General features: G+C 40.1%; 1 protein-coding gene across 1 annotated transcript in view; it reads right to left on the bottom strand.

Moving 5' to 3' along the window:
• Positions 1-16,623, bottom strand: part of ptprda (protein tyrosine phosphatase receptor type Da) — an 84,226-nt gene that overhangs the window by 5,398 nt on the left and 62,205 nt on the right. The window lies entirely within an intron of this gene.

The raw sequence follows: 16,623 nt of genomic DNA, 5'->3' as shown, positions 1-16,623 counted from the left end.
GGGCGGCAGCAGGTGAAGGAGAGACCGACCAAATACTCTCGTGGATTTACGAGACGAACCAACTCAGGAAGAAGACTGAGGACGACGACAATCCCGACCTCCACCGGCTCCAACCTGGCACTCGCTGTCGCTAGTCTGGCGGCAAAGCCCGTGCTTAATCCAAAACCGCCAACAGCCAAACTCCTCTTTCTGGGTTATTGTTGTTGGTTGAGATATTCACCCAACAATATAAACATAACACCACTAATGATAATATAAAATCTTCACTCTTGGTATTTTACCGTACGCTACAATTTTCTTCTCCCTCCAACTCCTCCGCTCGCTCTGTCTTTTTCTACTCCAACCTCATCTACCCCAACTTCCCGTGTTACCCTGCCCTTTGACCTCAAACCGGATTGGCTTAACATCATAATCAAAATTAAAGCAACAACATAGATTCACAAAACATTCATCTTACTCTCTTCATATTTGTAACCGGTACATTTTAACATGCGTTTTTTAAACAACAGATATACATTTCCAAATGCTGTATTCAGTAAAACATGAACAATATGCATTTCTCATCAAATCAAAATCATACTCTCAAACCTTAAAGTCTATTTATTAAACTATGAACTTAAGTATTATGTATTCAAACTTTTATATTTATGTAATAGGATTGTTTCAACAGAAATGTTTACCACCCGGGCTACACAACTATCGACCCATTGCATTGGCCAGTATCTTGTCTAAAGTGTTTGAGAGAATTATTTGATTGAAATTGGAAATGTATATTCTGACTGCAGAAAATCAGTTTGGTTTTAAAAGAAAACATGGTACTGATCTCTGTATCTATGCTCTGAAGGAGATTGTCTCAGGTACACAAGTCTTAATTCATCTGTATTTTTATGCTTTATTGATGCTTACAAAGCTTTCGATCGAATTTGTCATGAAAAACTGTTTATGAAGCTAATAGCGAGAGGTTTCCCTAAACCTCTTGTGAGGATTTTGGTGTTCTGGTATGCCAATCAAACTTTTCATGTTAAATGGGACAATGTTGTATCAGCTGCTTTCCATGTTGGTAACGGAGTTCGACAAGGAGGAATTTGATTTCCCTTTTTGTTTAATATGGATATGGACGACTTATCAAGCCAGCTGAATAAGACAAATACAGGCTGTCTTGTTGGTGAATCTATTGTCAATCATCTGATGTACGCAGATTATCTGGTTCCACTCAGCCTGTTGCAACAGATGCTATGGGTGTGCTCTCAGTATGGCTTAGATCATGATATAAAATATAATGCAAAGAAAAGCCACATAATGATAGTCAGAAGTAATCAGGACAGGAAATTAACCTTCCCTACCTTTTATTTATCTGGCAGTCCCCTTGGTGTTTGTGAGGAAATAAAATATCTGCCATGTCATTTCTGATGATTGGACAGATGACAACGATATGTATCAACAGCGCTGTCAAATATATTCTCAGGCCAGTATGTTATTAAGGACGTTTTCTATGTGCTCAGATTCAGTTAAATGTTCCCTGTTTAGAACCTACATAACACCATTGTACACTGCTCATTTGTGGTCTATGTACAGGTAAAGGAGTATACAGATACTGAAAGTAGCCTACAATGATGCTTTTAGATTGCTACTTAATGTGCCAAGGTGGCATAGTGCTAGTCAGTTGTTTGTGTCTAAGCACGTACCAACCTGTAAGGCAATCCTGAGACAACTGATGTATGGTTTCAATGATGCTTTTAGATTGCTACTTAATGTGCCTAGGTGGCATAGTGCTGGTCAGTTGTTTCTGTCTAAGCACGTACCAACCTGTAAGGCACTCCTGAGACAACTGATGTATGGTTTCATGTGTCGACTGGACAAGTCTGAGAACTGAATAGTAGAGGCCCTGGTCAACCCTCTAAAGAGCTGCTATCGATTACTTGGAACTTAAGACTACATTGGCACAAAAGTCTTCATACTTTTTATGCACTGTATTATCTATGTTTTATGTTTTCGTTTTACTCTCTTTTTTATAGCTCTATGTCTGTTATTTTATGTGGAACTTGGCGTCTGAAATAAAGATTTATATATATATAAATACATATATATATATCAATGTTTCAGGATTTGTATAACTTTTTACCATTGCATACAAAATCGGAAATGCAATACTAAAAAGATCAGCTTTTGTTAAGAGATCCAAGATTACAAGATCCACAAGGCCTTGGCTAGAAACCAAGGAATGAGTGGGGGCTTGGTCAGCCCACACTCTCCTGAAATGTTGCGTGTGCGTCTTGCCAAGCCCGCGCGTGTGTAAGTTAAGGCTGAGTGTGTGAGGATGTGGAGCACGCGCGGGCAGGAGGAGGGGAGACATTCATTGGAAATTTGGCTAGAAATTAGCCAAGCAAGCATGTTTCAAATATTCACCAAAAATCGACCTTTGATCTTACAGTCAACTTTTTCACAGATTTGTGTTATAAACATTCTCAAGAGTCTTCATATGAACTTGTGATTGAATCAGAGTATCAGTTTTTGACTGGCTGATGTGTAAAGCATTATTTTAGCGTTAGCGATAAGTTCAATTTGCTTTATATCAATCATTTTTGGAGATATGAAGTTGCCTTTGCACACGGTAACATGTTGTAGTGTCTTCCATCGATATACCAAGTTTCGTGTTGATATCTCAAAGATTTGCTGAGACAGGACTTCACATCCTGTTTGGCGGCTTTTCTGATGAATTTGATTGGCTGTACCGGACAAACGGTTGTGAGGATCAAAATTCTTTTCGATAACTTTTGTGACGCTTGGTCTGAAGATCATCTCTGGTAACTTTGAAGAAGATATGACAAAAATTGTAGGAGGAGTAGGCTTTCAAAGGTTTTTGATAAAACCGGAAGTAGCGGAAAATCTATATAACCGGAAATTGACGCCATGGGGTGCGTTGAACTCGGCTTGAACCAGGGAATCCAATGGTACCTCATTTTTGAAAATGGGTCATACGGTTCAAAAGTTGCGTGTGTAAACACAAGTCCAACTTTGACCCATTGGTGGCGCTGGAGTGGTCTAATGGGAGACATGAAACTTGGTGTAGGTATAGAATCAACTGTCCTTAATGAGTGTGCCAAATTTCACAAAAAGTTGTCGAAGTGTTCTAGGGGCTGCCATTGACTTCCATGGAACAAGAATAATAATAATAATAAATATAACTGCAAGCAGTAATGGCGGATTCCTCCAAACATTGCGAACCATTGAAAAATGTATATTCTTGACAAATTGGAACTGTATAGAAAAATCTATGCTGCAGAATTACCAATGGGATACCAAATCTGAAATATAATACCACCAGGATCCACAAGGGCCTTTATTTCAACTCAAGGAGTGAAGGGAGGGGGCTTGGTTAGCCTATCCATTCCAGAAAGCCTTTGTGCTTTAGGGCGTGGAATGTAGCGCCACATATGGGTAATGGTGGGACAGTTGTGGTTTGGTAATTACCCTTGGTCTATACTTTCAAAAAAGCTCGACCAGAGAATACCCCCAGCTCTCAGGGTACCGAGCTTCAGCTCAGTCATGATGCTGGGATTAATGTAGGCCTATATGTAGAGACCAGGGAGACAGACACACCGGCCAGCTGCCCTGATGGGTCCGTGGTAGATCATTAATGCGGGTTGTATCCTACAACGCTCGTGGCCACCGAGTAGGACATACTGCTGCTGATAGATCAAGACGTTTGGTGGTGGACACATTGCTGGACGAGAGTAACATTGTCTGCCTTCAAGAAACCTGGATGACCAAGCAAGATCTGGACAAATTGAACTCCCTACACAAGAACTTTCATGGTGCTGGAGAGTCCACTACCGATCTCAGCATGAGAATGGTTTGTGGGAGGATAGCTGGTGGTGTAGCTATACTGTGGAACATAAAATATGACCCAACGGTAAAGGTGGTGTGGCTTAACGTTGACTGGGCTATTGGGTTGGAGTTTAATCACAATGAAAATAAATGTACTATTGTAAATGTGTACACACCATATGAATCCTATGACCATGAGGATGAATTTCAGAACAGGTTAGCTTTTATTCAGTCCTTCATAGAGGACAATAGTTCATGTTGTGTCTATGTCATGGGTGATTTTAATGCTGACATGTCAGATAAGTGTTTATTCGCACAACATCTGCAGCAGTTCTGTAATGAAACTAAATTAATTATATCAAGCGTTATTGCCTGATACAAGTTTTACCTATATAAGTGAAACGTGGCACACAACTTCCTGGCTAGACCATATTGTAACCACAGCCGATGCTCATGACTCACTGGAAAGTATAGAGATGTGTTATGGGCTGGCCACCACTGATCACATACCAGTTGCTATGCTGCTAAATGTTGAGAGTGTACCCTTGTTGCTGGCCCCCCAAGAAAACTGGACTGGTCAAAATTGACCAAAGAGGTTATGCACAGATATTCTCTATTAACTGACAGCTTACATAGTGATGTTGCATTTTCTAGGGATGCCCTAATGTGCACGGATATGAACTGCAAGGATAAACATCATGCTGAAAAGCTCTGTGCCATGTATGATGATATTGTCAAATGTCTTTATGCTTTCAGTGAAGGTTTTATTAATCACAAGAGTAAGGTCCCTAACGCACGGCCTGTCTGGAATGAGTTTGTGTCTGAGCAACATGCTGCTGCTAGAGAAGCCTTTAGAGTCTGGTCAGAGGCAGGCAGACCCAGACAGAGAGTGCTGCTTGATAACAAAAACCTCACAAATGCTAGATTTAAATATGCACTCGTTTCATTAAGAGAAATGAAAACACAATGAGAGCAGACTCGCTGGCCAGAAAGATGCAGAATAACAATCTTACTGACTTCTGGAAGGAGGTCAAGATCATAAATAATAACAGAACTCCCCTCCCTTCTGATATCAAAGGGGTTAGTTGTCCAGAGAAGATTGCTGATCTATGGCATGAGCACTACAGTAAACTATTTAATTGTGTTAAAAGTAACACAGTGAGAATTGATAATCAATATAAAGGTATCTCTGCAGACTTGATAGTTAGATCAGTAGATATTTATGATGCCATCCACATGCTAGACAACAACAAAGCTTGTGGTATGGATTGCATTTCTGCAGAGCATCTAAAAAATGCCAGTTATAGACTCAGTCCATTTCTAGCCATGTGTCTCACTGGAATTATGGTTCATGGTGTTCTACCGAACTCTATTATGTCAGTACTGTTAGTGCCTGTTGTTAAAGATAAGGCTGGTAAACTGAACAGCATAGACAACTATCGACCCATTGCATTGGCCAGTATCTTGTCTAAAGTGTTTGAGAGAATTATTTGATTGAAATTGCAAATGTATATTCTGACTGCAGAAAATCAGTTTGGTTTTAAAAGAAAACATGGTACTGATCTCTGTATCTATGCTCTGAAGGAGATTGTCTCAGGTACACAAGTCTTAATTCATCTGTATTTTTATGCTTTATTGATGCTTACAAAGCTTTGGATCGAATTTGTCATGAAAAACTGTTTATGAAGCTAATAGCGAGAGGTTTCCCTAAACCTCTTGTGAGGATTTTGGTGTTCTGGTATGCCAATCAAACTTTTCATTTCAAATGGGACAATGTTGTATCAGCTCCTTTCCATGTTGGTAACGGAGTTCGACAAGGAGGAATTTGATTTCCCTTTTTGTTTAATATGGATATAGACGACTTATCAAGCCAGCTGAATAAGACAAATACAGGCTGTCTTGTTGGTGAATCTATTGTCAATCATCTGATGTACGCAGATAATCTGGTTCCACTCAGCCTGTTGCAACAGATGCTATGGGTGTGCTCTCAGTATGGCTTAGATCATGATATAAAATATAATGCAAAGAAAAGCCACATAATGATAGTCAGAAGTAATCAGGACAGGAAATTAACCTTCCCTACCTTTTATTTATCTGGCAGTCCCCTTGGTGTTTGTGAGGAAATAAAATATCTGGGACATGTCATTTGTGATGATTGGACAGATGACAACGATATGTATCAACAGCGCTGTCAAATATATTCTCAGGCCAGTATGTTATTAAGGACGTTTTCTATGTGCTCAGATTCAGTTAAATGTTCCCTGTTTAGAACCTACATAACACCATTGTACACTGCTCATTTGTGGTCTATGTACAGGTAAAGGAGTATACAGATACTGAAAGTAGCCTACAATGATGCTTTTAGATTGCTACTTAATGTGCCAAGGTGGCATAGTGCTAGTCAGTTGTTTGTGTCTAAGCACGTACCAACCTGTAAGGCAATCCTGAGACAACTGATGTATGGTTTCAATGATGCTTTTAGATTGCTACTTAATGTGCCTAGGTGGCATAGTGCTGGTCAGTTGTTTCTGTCTAAGCACGTACCAACCTGTAAGGCACTCCTGAGACAACTGATGTATGGTTTCATGTGTCGACTGGACAAGTCTGAGAACTGAATAGTAGAGGCCCTGGTCAACCCTCTAAAGAGCTGCTATCGATTACTTGGAACTTAAGACTACATTGGCACAAAAGTCTTCATACTTTTTATGCACTGTATTATCTATGTTTTATGTTTTCGTTTTACTCTCTTTTTTATAGCTCTATGTCTGTTATTTTATGTGGAACTTGGCGTCTGAAATAAAGATTTATATATATATAAATACATATATATATATCAATGTTTCAGGATTTGTATAACTTTTTACCATTGCATACAAAATCGGAAATGCAATACTAAAAAGATCAGCTTTTGTTAAGAGATCCAAGATTACAAGATCCACAAGGCCTTGGCTAGAAACCAAGGAATGAGTGGGGGCTTGGTCAGCCCACACTCTCCTGAAATGTTGCGTGTGCGTCTTGCCAAGCCCGCGCGTGTGTAAGTTAAGGCTGAGTGTGTGAGGATGTGGAGCACGCGCGGGCAGGAGGAGGGGAGACATTCATTGGAAATTTGGCTAGAAATTAGCCAAGCAAGCATGTTTCAAATATTCACCAAAAATCGACCTTTGATCTTACAGTCAACTTTTTCACAGATTTGTGTTATAAACATTCTCAAGAGTCTTCATATGAACTTGTGATTGAATCAGAGTATCAGTTTTTGACTGGCTGATGTGTAAAGCATTATTTTAGCGTTAGCGATAAGTTCAATTTGCTTTATATCAATCATCTTTGGAGATATGAAGTTGCCTTTACACACGGTAACATGTTGTAGTGTCTTCCATCGATATACCAAGTTTCGTGTTGATATCTCAAAGATTTGCTGAGACATGACTTCACATCCTGTTTGGCGGCTTTTCTGATGAATTTGATTGGCTGTACCGGACAAACGGTTGTGAGGATCAAAATTCTTTTCGATAACTTTTGTGACGCTTGGTCTGAAGATCATCTCTGGTAACTTTGAAGAAGATATGACAAAAATTGTAGGAGGAGTAGGCTTTCAAAGGTTTTTGATAAAACCGGAAGTAGCGGAAAATCTATATAACCGGAAATTGACGCCATGGGGTGCGTTGAACTCGGCTTGAACCAGGGAATCCAATGGTACCTCATTTTTGAAAATGGGTCATACGGTTCAAAAGTTGCGTGTGTAAACACAAGTCCAACTTTGACCCGTTGGTGGCGCTGGAGTGGTCTAATGGGAGACATGAAACTTGGTGTAGGTATAGAATCAACTGTCCTTAATGAGTGTGCCAAATTTCACAAAAAGTTGTCGAAGTGTTCTAGGGGCTGCCATTGACTTCCATGGAACAAGAATAATAATAATAATAAAACTAACAATAACAATAGGTTTCCTCCTGACGGAGGAATCCTAAATATAACTGCAAGCAGTAATGGCGGATTCCTCCAAACATTGCGAACCATTGAAAAATGTATATTCTTGACAAATTGGAACTGTATAGAAAAATCTATGCTGCAGAATTACCAATGGGATACCAAATCTGAAATATAATACCACCAGGATCCACAAGGGCCTTTATTTCAACTCAAGGAGTGAAGGGAGGGGGCTTGGTTAGCCTATCCATTCCAGAAAGCCTTTGTGCTTTAGGGCGTGGAATGTAGCGCCACATATGGGTAATGGTGGGACAGTTGTGGTTTGGTAATTACCCTTGGTCTATACTTTCAAAAAAGCTCGACCAGAGAATACCCCCCGCTCTCAGGGTACCGAGCTTCAGCTCAGTCATGATGCTGGGATGAATGTAGGCCTATATGTAGAGACCAGGGAGACAGACACACCGGCCAGCTGCCCTGATGGGTCCGTGGTAGATCATTAATGCGGGTTGTATCCTACAACGCTCGTGGCCTCCGAGTAGGACATACTGCTGCTGATAGATCAAGACGTTTGGTGGTGGACACATTGCTGGACGAGAGTGACATTGTCTGCCTTCAAGAAACCTGGATGACCAAGCAAGATCTGGACAAATTGAACTCCCTACACAAGAACTTTCATGGTGCTGGAGAGTCCACTACCGATCTCAGCATGAGAATGGTTTGTGGGAGGATAGCTGGTGGTGTAGCTATACTGTGGAACATAAAATATGACCCAACGGTAAAGGTGGTGTGGCTTAACGTTGACTGGGCTATTGGGTTGGAGTTTAATCACAATGAAAATAAATGTACTATTGTAAATGTGTACACACCATATGAATCCTATGACCATGAGGATGAATTTCAGAACAGGTTAGCTTTTATTCAGTCCTTCATAGAGGACAATAGTTCATGTTGTGTCTATGTCATGGGTGATTTTAATGCTGACATGTCAGATAAGTGTTTATTCGCACAACATCTGCAGCAGTTCTGTAATGAAACTAAATTAATTATATCAAGCGTTATTGCCTGATACAAGTTTTACCTATATAAGTGAAACGTGGCACACAACTTCCTGGCTAGACCATATTGTAACCACAGCCGATTCTCATGACTCACTGGAAAGTATAGAGATGTGTTATGGGCTGGCCACCACTGATCACATACCAGTTGCTATGCTGCTAAATGTTGAGAGTGTACCCTTGTTGCTGGCCCCCCAAGAAAACTGGACTGGTCAAAATTGACCAAAGAGGTTCGGCACAGATATTCTCTATTAACTAATTCTCGGATATGAACTGCAAGGATAAACATAATGCTGAAAAGCTCTGTGCCATGTATGATGATATTGTCAAATGTCTTTATGCTTCCAGTGAACCTTTTATTAATCACAAGAGTAAGGTCCCTAACGCACGGCCTGTCTGGAATGAGTTTGTGTCTGAGCAACATGCTGCTGCTAGAGAAGCCTTTAGAGTCTGGTCAGAGGCAGGCAGACCCAGACAGAGAGTGCTGCTTGATAACAAAAACCTCACAAATGCTAGATTTAAATATGCACTCGTTTCATTAAGAGAAATGAAAACACAATGAGAGCAGACTCGCTGGCCAGAAAGATGCAGAATAACAATCTTACTGACTTCTGGAAGGAGGTCAAGATCATAAATAATAACAGAACTCCCCTCCCTTCTGATATCAAAGGGGTTAGTTGTCCAGAGAAGATTGCTGATCTATGGCATGAGCACTACAGTAAACTATTTAATTGTGTTCAAAGTAACACAGTGAGAATTGATAATCAATATAAAGGTATCTCTGCAGACTTGATAGTTAGATCAGTAGATATTTATGATGCCATCCACATGCTAGACAACAACAAAGCTTGTGGTATGGATTCCATTTCTGCAGAGCATCTAAAAAATGCCAGTTATAGACTCAGTCCATTTCTAGCCATGTGTCTCACTGGAATTATGGTTCATGGTGTTCTACCGAACTCTATTATGTCAGTACTGTTAGTGCCTGTTGTTAAAGATAAGGCTGGTAAACTGAACAGCATAGACAACTGTAGCGCCTCTCTAGTTTGGTGGATTTGTAATGAGAGGTGGCTAACCTGAGTTCGTTAGTAATTGTTACTAACTTAAACCAATTTAACATATGAAAAAAAAAATACAACCAACTGTTAAACAAAAACAGGAAAGATTTACTTCAGACAAAAAATCAGTTCTTCAGTTATTGGTTCAACATTTACATGACATCGTAATGCACATGGACACACAATACAAACTAGCCGGCAATGCTAACTACACGAATACCTTAATTCAGTACAGTTCTACGGTGCAGGCCTGAGTGTAGCTCGTGTGCGTTGTAGCCGTAAACAAAATGGCTGTTTCGCCAGGATGGCACAAAATAACAAGGAGCTGGTACCTCGGATCAGCAGTGCGGTAGCACACGCACTGCGGCAGAAGGGCGGCAGCAGGTGAAGGAGAGACCGACCAAATACTCTCGTGGATTTACGAGACGAACCAACTCAGGAAGAAGACTGAGGACGACGACAATCCCGACCTCCACCGGCTCCAACCTGGCACTCGCTGTCGCTAGTCTGGCGGCAAAGCCCGTGCTTAATCCAAAACCGCCAACAGCCAAACTCCTCTTTCTGGGTTATTGTTGTTGGTTGAGATATTCACCCAACAATATAAACATAACACCACTAATGATAATATAAAATCTTCACTCTTGGTATTTTACCGTACGCTACAATTTTCTTCTCCCTCCAACTCCTCCGCTCGCTCTGTCTTTTTCTACTCCAACCTCATCTACCCCAACTTCCCGTGTTACCCTGCCCTTTGACCTCAAACCGGATTGGCTTAACATCATAATCAAAATTAAAGCAACAACATAGATTCACAAAACATTCATCTTACTCTCTTCATATTTGTAACCGGTACATTTTAACATGCGTTTTTTAAACAACAGATATACATTTCCAAATGCTGTATTCAGTAAAACATGAACAATATGCATTTCTCATCAAATCAAAATCATACTCTCAAACCTTAAAGTCTATTTATTAAACTATGAACTTAAGTATTATGTATTCAAACTTTTATATTTATGTAATAGGATTGTTTCAACAGAAATGTTTACCACCCGGGCTACACAACTATCGACCCATTGCATTGGCCAGTATCTTGTCTAAAGTGTTTGAGAGAATTATTTGATTGAAATTGGAAATGTATATTCTGACTGCAGAAAATCAGTTTGGTTTTAAAAGAAAACATGGTACTGATCTCTGTATCTATGCTCTGAAGGAGATTGTCTCAGGTACACAAGTCTTAATTCATCTGTATTTTTATGCTTTATTGATGCTTACAAAGCTTTCGATCGAATTTGTCATGAAAAACTGTTTATGAAGCTAATAGCGAGAGGTGTCCCTAAACCTCTTGTGAGGATTTTGGTGTTCTGGTATGCCAATCAAACTTTTCATGTTAAATGGGACAATGTTGTATCAGCTGCTTTCCATGTTGGTAACGGAGTTCGACAAGGAGGAATTTGATTTCCCTTTTTGTTTAATATGGATATGGACGACTTATCAAGCCAACTGAATAAGACAAATACAGGCTGTCTTGTTGGTGAATCTATTGTCAATCATCTGATGTACGCAGATTATCTGGTTCCACTCAGCCTGTTGCAACAGATGCTATGGGTGTGCTCTCAGTATGGCTTAGATCATGATATAAAATATAATGCAAAGAAAAGCCACATAATGATAGTCAGAAGTGAGCAGGACAGGAAATTAACCTTCCCTACCTTTTATTTATCTGGCAGTCCCCTTGGTGTTTGTGAGGAAATAAAATATCTGCCATGTCATTTCTGATGATTGGACAGATGACAACGATATGTATCAACAGCGCTGTCAAATATATTCTCAGGCCAGTATGTTATTAAGGACGTTTTCTATGTGCTCAGATTCAGTTAAATGTTCCCTGTTTAGAACCTACATAACACCATTGTACACTGCTCATTTGTGGTCTATGTACAGGTAAAGGAGTATACAGATACTGAAAGTAGCCTACAATGATGCTTTTAGATTGCTACTTAATGTGCCAAGGTGGCATAGTGCTAGTCAGTTGTTTGTGTCTAAGCACGTACCAACCTGTAAGGCAATCCTGAGACAACTGATGTATGGTTTCAATGATGCTTTTAGATTGCTACTTAATGTGCCTAGGTGGCATAGTGCTGGTCAGTTGTTTCTGTCTAAGCACGTACCAACCTGTAAGGCACTCCTGAGACAACTGATGTATGGTTTCATGTGTCGACTGGACAAGTCTGAGAACTGAATAGTAGAGGCCCTGGTCAACCCTCTAAAGAGCTGCTATCGATTACTTGGAACTTAAGACTACATTGGCACAAAAGTCTTCATACTTTTTATGCACTGTATTATCTATGTTTTATGTTTTCGTTTTACTCTCTTTTTTATAGCTCTATGTCTGTTATTTTATGTGGAACTTGGCGTCTGAAATAAAGATTTATATATATATAAATACATATATATATATCAATGTTTCAGGATTTGTATAACTTTTTACCATTGCATACAAAATCGGAAATGCAATACTAAAAAGATCAGCTTTTGTTAAGAGATCCAAGATTACAAGATCCACAAGGCCTTGGCTAGAAACCAAGGAATGAGTGGGGGCTTGGTCAGCCCACACTCTCCTGAAATGTTGCGTGTGCGTCTTGCCAAGCCCGCGCGTGTGTAAGTTAAGGCTGAGTGTGTGAGGATGTGGAGCACGCGCGGGCAGGAGGAGGGGAGACATTCATTGGAAATTTGGCTAGAAATTAGCCAAGCAAGCATGTTTCAAATATTCACCAAAAATCGACCTTTGATCTTACAGTCAACTTTTTCACAGATTTGTGTTATAAACATTCTCAAGAGTCTTCATATGAACTTGTGATTGAATCAGAGTATCAGTTTTTGACTGGCTGATGTGTAAAGCATTATTTTAGCGTTAGCGATAAGTTCAATTTGCTTTATATCAATCATTTTTGGAGATATGAAGTTGCCTTTGCACACGGTAACATGTTGTAGTGTCTTCCATCGATATACCAAGTTTCGTGTTGATATCTCAAAGATTTGCTGAGACATGACTTCACATCCTGTTTGGCGGCTTTTCTGATGAATTTGATTGGCTGTACCGGACAAACGGTTGTGAGGATCAAAATTCTTTTCGATAACTTTTGTGACGCTTGGTCTGAAGATCATCTCTGGTAACTTTGAAGAAGATATGACAAAAATTGTAGGAGGAGTAGGCTTTCAAAGGTTTTTGATAAAACCGGAAGTAGCGGAAAATCTATATAACCGGAAATTGACGCCATGGGGTGCGTTGAACTCGGCTTGAACCAGGGAATCCAATGGTACCTCATTTTTGAAAATGGGTCATACGGTTCAAAAGTTGCGTGTGTAAACACAAGTCCAACTTTGACCCGTTGGTGGCGCTGGAGTGGTCTAATGGGAGACATGAAACTTGGTGTAGGTATAAAATCAACTGTCCTTAATGAGTGTGCCAAATTTCACAAAAAGTTGTCGAAGTGTTCTAGGGGCTGCCCTTGACTTCCATGGAACAAGAATAATAATAATAATAAATATAACTGCAAGCAGTAATGGCGGATTCCTCCAAACATTGCGAACCATTGAAAAATGTATATTCTTGACAAATTGGAACTGTATAGAAAAATCTATGCTGCAGAATTACCAATGGGATACCAAATCTGAAATATAATACCATCAAGATCCACAAAGGCCTTTATTTCAACCCAAGGAGTGAAGGGAGGGGGCTTGGTTAGCCTATCCATTCCAGAAAGCCTTTGTGCTTTAGGGCGTGGAATGTAGCGCCACCTATGGGTAATGGTGGGACAGTTGTGGTTTGGTAATTACCCTTGGTCTATACTTTCAAAAAAGCTCGACCAGAGCATACCCCCCGCTCTCAGGGTACCGAGCTTCAGCTCAGTCATGATGCTGGGATGAATGTAGGCCTATATGTAGAGACCAGGGAGACAGACACACCGGCCAGCTGCCCTGATGGGTCCGTGGTAGATCATTAATGCGGGTTGTATCCTACAACGCTCGTGGCCTCCGAGTAGGACATACTGCTGCTGATAGATCAAGACGTTTGGTGGTGGACACATTGCTGGGCGAGAGTGACATTGTCTCTCTTCAAGAAACCTGGATGGCCAAGCAAGATCTGGACAAATTGAACTCCCTACACAAGAACTTTCATGGTGCTGGAGAGTCCACTACCAATCTCAGCATGAGAATGGTTTGTGGGAGGATAGCTGGTGGTGTAGCTATACTGTGGAACATTAAATATGACCCAACGGTAAAGGTGGTGTGGCTTAACGTTGACTGGGCTATTGGGTTGGAGTTTAATCACAATGAAAATAAATGTACTATTGTAAATGTGTACACACCATATGAATCCTATGACCATGAGGATGAATTTCAGAACAGGTTAGCTTTTATTCAGTCCTTCATAGAGGACAATAGTTCATGTTGTGTCTATGTCATGGGTGATTTTAATGCTGACATGTCAGATAAGCGTTTTTTTTCGCACAACATCTGCAGCAGTTCTGTAATGAAACTAAATTAATGATATCAAGCGTTATTGCCTGATACAAGTTTTACCTATATAAGTGAAACGTGGCACACAACTTCCTGGCTAGACCATATTGTAACCACAGCCGATGCTCATGACTCACTGGAAAGTATAGAGATGTGTTATGGGCTGGCCACCACTGATCACATACCAGTTGCTATGCTGCTAAATGTTGAGAGTGTACCCTTGTTGCTGGCCCCCCAAGAAAACTGGACTGGTCAAAATTGACCAAAGAGGTTATGCACAGATATTCTCTATTAACTGACAGCTTACATAGTGATGTTGCATTTTCTAGGGATGCCCTAATGTGCACGGATATGAACTGCAAGGATAAACATCATGCTGAAAAGCACTGTGCCATGTATGATGATATTGTCAAATGTCTTTATGCTTCCAGTGAACCTTTTATTAATCACAAGAGTAAGGTCCCTAACGCACGGCCTGTCTGGAATGAGTTTGTGTCTGAGCAACATGCTGCTGCTAGAGAAGCCTTTAGAGTCTGGTCAGAGGCAGGCAGACCCAGACAGGGAGTGCTGCTTGATAACAAAAACCTCACAAATGCTAGATTTAAATATGCACTCGTTTCATTAAGAGAAATGAAAACACAATGAGAGCAGACTCGCTGGCCAGAAAGATGCAGAATAACAATCTTACTGACTTCTGGAAGGAGGTCAAGATCATCAATAATAACAGAACTCCCCTCCCTTCTGATATCAAAGGGGTTAGTTGTCCAGAGAAGATTGCTGATCTATGGCATGAGCACTACAGTAAACTATTTAATTGTGTTAAAAGTAACACAGTGAGAATTGATAATGAATATAAAGGTATCTCTGCAGACTTGTTAGTTAGATCAGTGGATATTTATGATGCCATCCACATGCTAGACAACAACAAAGCTTGTGGTATGGATTGCATTTCTGCAGAGCATCTAAAAAATGCCAGTTATAGACTCAGTCCATTTCTAGCCATGTGTCTCACTGGAATTATGGTTCATGGTGTTCTACCGAACTCTATTATGTCAGTACTGTTAGTGCCTGTTGTTAAAGATAAGGCTGGTAAACTGAACATCTAAGACAACTATCGACCCATTGCATTGGCCAGTATCTTGTCTAAAGTGTTTGAGAGAATTATTTGATTGAAATTGGAAATGTATATTCTGACTGCAGAAAATCAGTTTGGTTTTAAAAGAAAACATGGTACTGATCTCTGTATCTATGCTCTGAAGGAGATTGTCTCAGGTACACAAGTCTTAATTTATCTGTATTTTTATGCTTTATTGATGCTTACAAAGCTTTCGATCGAATTTGTCATGAAAAACTGTTTATGAAGCTAATAGCGAGAGGTGTCCCTAAACCTCTTGTGAGGATTTTGGTGTTCTGGTATGCCAATCAAACTTTTCATGTTAAATGGGACAATGTTGTATCAGCTCCTTTCCATGTTGGTAACGGAGTTCGACAAGGAGGAATTTGTTTTCCCTTTTTGTTTAATATGGATATGGACGACTTATCAAGCCAGCTGAATAAGACAAATACAGGCTGTCTTGTTGGTGAATCTATTGTCAATCATCTGATGTACGCAGATGATCTGGTTCCACTCAGCCTGTTGCAACAGATGCTATGGGTGTGCTCTCAGTATGGCTTAGATCATGATATAAAATATAATGCAAAGAAAAGCCACATAATGATAGTCAGAAGTAATCAGGACAGGAAATTAACCTTCCCTACCTTTTATTTATCTGGCAGTCCCCTTGGTGTTTGTGAGGAAATAAAATATCTGCCATGTCATTTCTGATGATTGGACAGATGACAACGATATGTATCAACAGCGCTGTAAAATATATTCTCAGGCCAGTATGTTATTAAGGACGTTTTCTATGTGCTCAGATTCAGTTTAATGTTCCCTGTTTAGAACCTACATAACACCATTGTACACTGCTCATTTGTGGTCTATGTACAGGTAAAGGAGTATACAGATACTGAAAGTAGCCTACAATGGTGCTTTTAGATTGCTACTTAATGTGCCAAGGTGGCATAGTGCTAGTCAGTTGTTTGTGTCTAAGCACGTACCAACCTGTAAGGCAATCCTGAGACAACTGATGTATGGTTTCAATGATGCTTTTAGATTGCTACTTAATGTGCCTAGGTGGCATAGTGCTGGTCAGTTGTTTCTGTCTAAGCACGTACCAACCTGTAAGGCA

This window comes from Hypomesus transpacificus, chromosome 26 (assembly GCF_021917145.1).
Source record: "Hypomesus transpacificus isolate Combined female chromosome 26, fHypTra1, whole genome shotgun sequence".
NCBI classification, from domain to species: domain Eukaryota; kingdom Metazoa; phylum Chordata; class Actinopteri; order Osmeriformes; family Osmeridae; genus Hypomesus; species Hypomesus transpacificus.
Note: the sequence above shows the minus strand (reverse complement) of the source record. Positions and strands in the feature narration are given on the sequence as shown.